General features: G+C 35.0%; 1 pseudogene; it reads left to right on the top strand.

Annotated features, from left to right (window-relative positions):
• LOC107671647 (deoxyribodipyrimidine photo-lyase-like) overlaps nt 1-4,583 on the top strand; it is a 14,410-nt pseudogene that overhangs the window by 6,923 nt on the left and 2,904 nt on the right.

Here is a 4,583-nt window from a genome sequence, read left to right on the forward strand (position 1 = left end):
TGAATACTTTTTTTTTTCAGCAAGGATGCATTAAATTTAATCAAACCGGACAGTAAAGTAATGCATCACAGAAAAGCAATGCATCACAGTTTCCACAAAAAATATGAAGCAGCCCAATTGTTTTCAACATTGAAAATAATTTTAAATAACTGAAGACTGGAGTAATGATGCTGAAAATTCTGATCAAAATTAAAAAAAAAAGTCATTTTAAATTGTAATAATATTTCAAATTATTACAGTTTTTACTGTATTTTTGATCAAATAAATGCAGCCCTGGTGAGGATAATAAACTTCATTCAAAAACATTAACAAAACTTACTGACCTCTTACTGAACGTTTTTTTGTGCTTGATTAAATGAATAAATTTTTCTTTAATATTCTTCACAGGCTGCATGTGGTCCATCTGTGGCATCCATGACCAGGGCTGGGCAGAGAGGACCATCTTTGGTAAAATTCGCTTTATGAATTATGCCGGCTGCAAACGGAAGTTTGATGTGGCACAGTTTGAGAAGAAGTACGTGGCTATAAAGGAGAACTCAATTTTTCAAAGTAAAAATTTCAATACACTGCTTTAGATTATAAGCTCATACTGAGTGTCTAAAAAAGTGGTTATAAACACAGATCTCACTAGAGGGCCTCAGGATGACTTAATGATTGAAATTCATTTAAATTAAAATACTTAATTCAAATGCTAAAAAGTAATTTCTGTATAACAACAACTATCATTTTATCAAAGCACAAAGTTCTTGAAATTTCTAGAATCAAAAATAATTGTGGTGAATTCATTCAAAATATTGACATTCTCAGTTTTCGCTAATAAAAGGTTTGAAAACACGTAGCTTTGTGATAATCGCAACAGAGCACACCAGAGGAAATATAATAGCTTATATATGAAGGGCTTTTGTACTGTATATTGTGTTGGACAGTAGGGGGCTTTTAAGAACCACTGATCTAAAAGGTAAAGACCACCAAAAAAGGCAATAATGGTTTCAGGAAACAGGCCTACAATTGTATTAATTTCATTCAGAACATGACATGACAACTGTCATTAAATCTAATAAAAATATTTATATTCAGGGAATGTTTTTTTCTTAAAGGGGTCATCGGATGCAAAATTCACTTTTGTTGTTGTTTGAACATAAATGTGTGTTTAAAGTGAGTGTAAACATCCATCCTGTAATGATAAAAATCCACCCAGTGTTTTTTTTTAAATCCCTATTTTAAAATCCCCTTTCTCAAATCAGGCTGTTCTGAGATTCCTGTCAGAATGAGGTAGTTCTGCACAGGCCCCTCCCACGATAGTTGATTGACAAGGCCGTCTTACCTTAGACCTGCCCTGAGTGAGCTGCCATCAGTTGTCGACTCCGGTGCAGGGGAAGACAAGAATGTCTCCTATTAAGCGATTGAGGTGCTTTGTTGTTAGATGTAATAATGAACATAGCAGTCGTCATTTACTCCCGATATCTGAGCCACTGAAGACGCAGAGGATTAATGTTACATTCGTTTTGAAGGGAATGCGCCGATCCCCGATCTGCCTAAATGCGTCTATGTTCGCGCGAATCATTCGTGATCGAGCTTCATCTACAGAAGAAGTGAGTATAAGGTTTTTTATGAATCTTTGCAAATCGCCTTTCCTAATGTGCTAGTTAGCAAGTTTCGCGGCTAAAGTAAACAAACAGTACTGCTCGTCAGTCGTCACCCCACAGAAGAGAGGGGCGGGGTGAGCAGAGCTTATTAGCATTTAAAGCAACATGGACTAGAACGACGTGCTGAAAACAGAGCTCATTTTGACAAGGTAAAATGGGTGTTTTTTACACTACCATTGAGAAATTTTAACCAAAGTATGTTATAGACTTTTCATTACGACCCTAAAGAATCATATCAACTTATATCAAATGGGCATCCGATGACCCCTTTAAAGTAAAAGGCCAGAAGCTGGTAATCTGGGCTATTAAGTAGCAGTGATCTATAAAAGAAAGAGATGTGAAGTTTCTCCAGAACTCTTGTTCCCTTGAGTAAGACACATCACCAGCGCATCTAATCATCTTTATTTCATCAAGAACGATGAAAACTCTAGCGTAACTGACAATAAATGTGTGAGTGAGCTTGGGTAGTTAATGACTGTTTCACAAATTTATCAAAATGCAAAGCACATAAGAAACGTGACTGGTGCTTTATCAGACAACATTCACATTCATTACAGTGCATGAAGCAAACATGTTACTCAGAATGAAGCATGATTATATGCAAGAGTATAAATGATCAAAACTTTGTGGTGTGAACTCATCGATGCTTTACGCCAAAAGTGCAACTTTTCTAAATCTGTATTAGCTGCATGTTTTAACTTCCAAATATATACAATAACCTGAATGTAAAAGGGTTAGGCTGAAATGAAGGGATTTGAATATGAATATAGATATATTAAATAGATCAATTAATCTTCCGATATATCCAATCAGATTTGAACAGTTTATTCAAATTACAATCTTGGTTTAATTATCCTGCTTGTGAAATGGAGTGATATTAAATTTCACATTTCATAGCTTATAAAAATGAGTGCAGTTTTCTCTCTTTTTTTTTTTAAAGGTTTATTTATGGCGTTTTATGCCTTTATTTTGATAGGACAGTATAGGTCGACAGGAAGTGAAGTGGGTGAGAGAGAGGGGGATGGGCTCAGGAAAGGTCCGCGAGCTGGGACTCGAACTCGTGACAGCCGAAGCGCAATGGCGCTGTATGTCAGCGCGCTGCCCACGAGGCCATCGGCATCGACCATGCAGTGTTTTCACACATTTTTCCTTCGACGGCAGGCCAGACATCAAAAAGAATCTCCCAGTAAAAATATTAACTTTAATACAATCTATAACAGATAAAAGTGTGACAATGACAACTGATTTCTCTGTTGTTTTTCATGGATAATGCATTTAAAATGTTTGTTTTGAATACATAATTAATTGAAAGTGTTCAACATTGAGTTAAACTAAAACGATTAAGTATTTCCAAGGCCGAATAAATCAAAAGCGTTGAGATAAACATGAGGATGTTATTTAGGAATACATGTGAATTTATATTCATTGAAAAAGCATGCAAAAACAAGAACATGAATAACAACAGAAGATATTAACTATAATGACAAATGATTCAAAGTATACTGTTCTTGTCCTCCAGATCTGGCAATTAGAAATATTTACATTACTTAGAATAATATATAAATATGTACATTATTTAGCATATTATGCCACTGACAACGACATAATCAGTGAAATGCAAGCACTTTTTTTTTATCAGGGCTCTGACAGATGATGTATTGCTCTGCGTCATGCAGATAAAGAGAGAAAAGTAAACAGGTGGAGGAGCCCAATAAACTGGAGTTTGAGAGATCCGTTATCAGCGTTCCAGCCTTGAGCAATGAATATTACCTCAGAGAAACATCCCTATACAAACATCTGCAGAATCAACATGACAACTCTATATAGCTACGAATACATCCATAGCTCAATTTGAGTAAATCATTCATTTATAGAATATATTCGGAAAATATTTCACATTCACTGTGATTACTACATTCCTACAGAACAGAAGTTGTCTTATATGTGGTGGATCATTGTGTGTCATTGAACGGCTCAATAATATAAGAAACGGTACTTTTTAAACATGTAGAACCTGTAACAAATATAAACATCATTTTGACAAGGTAAAATGGGTGTTTTTTACACTACCATTGAGAAATTTTAACCAAAGTATGTTATAGACTTTTCATTACGACCCTAAAGAATCATATCAACTTATATCAAATGGGCATCCGATGACCCCTTTAAAGTAAAAGGCCAGAAGCTGGTAATCTGGGCTATTAAGTAGCAGTGATCTATAAAAGAAAGAGATGTGAAGTTTCTCCAGAACTCTTGTTCCCTTGAGTAAGACACATCACCAGCGCATCTAATCATCTTTATTTCATCAAGAACGATGAAAACTCTAGCGTAACTGACAATAAATGTGTGAGTGAGCTTGGGTAGTTAATGACTGTTTCACAAATTTATCAAAATGCAAAGCACATAAGAAACGTGACTGGTGCTTTATCAGACAACATTCACATTCATTACAGTGCATGAAGCAAACATGTTACTCAGAATGAAGCATGATTATATGCAAGAGTATAAATGATCAAAACTTTGTGGTGTGAACTCATCGATGCTTTACGCCAAAAGTGCAACTTTTCTAAATCTGTATTAGCTGCATGTTTTAACTTCCAAATATATACAATAACCTGAATGTAAAAGGGTTAGGCTGAAATGAAGGGATTTGAATATGAATATAGATATATTAAATAGATCAATTAATCTTCCGATATATCCAATCAGATTTGAACAGTTTATTCAAATTACAATCTTGGTTTAATTATCCTGCTTGTGAAATGGAGTGATATTAAATTTCACATTTCATAGCTTATAAAAATGAGTGCAGTTTTCTCTCTTTTTTTTTTTAAAGGTTTATTTATGGCATTTTATGCCTTTATTTTGATAGGACAGTATAGGTCGACAGGAAGTGAAGTGGGTGAGAGAGAGGGGGATGGGCTCGGGAAAGGTCCG

Source organism: Sinocyclocheilus anshuiensis, unplaced genomic scaffold, assembly GCF_001515605.1.
Source record: "Sinocyclocheilus anshuiensis isolate Anshui unplaced genomic scaffold, SAMN03320099.WGS_v1.1 scaffold524, whole genome shotgun sequence".
NCBI lineage: Eukaryota > Metazoa > Chordata > Actinopteri > Cypriniformes > Cyprinidae > Sinocyclocheilus > Sinocyclocheilus anshuiensis.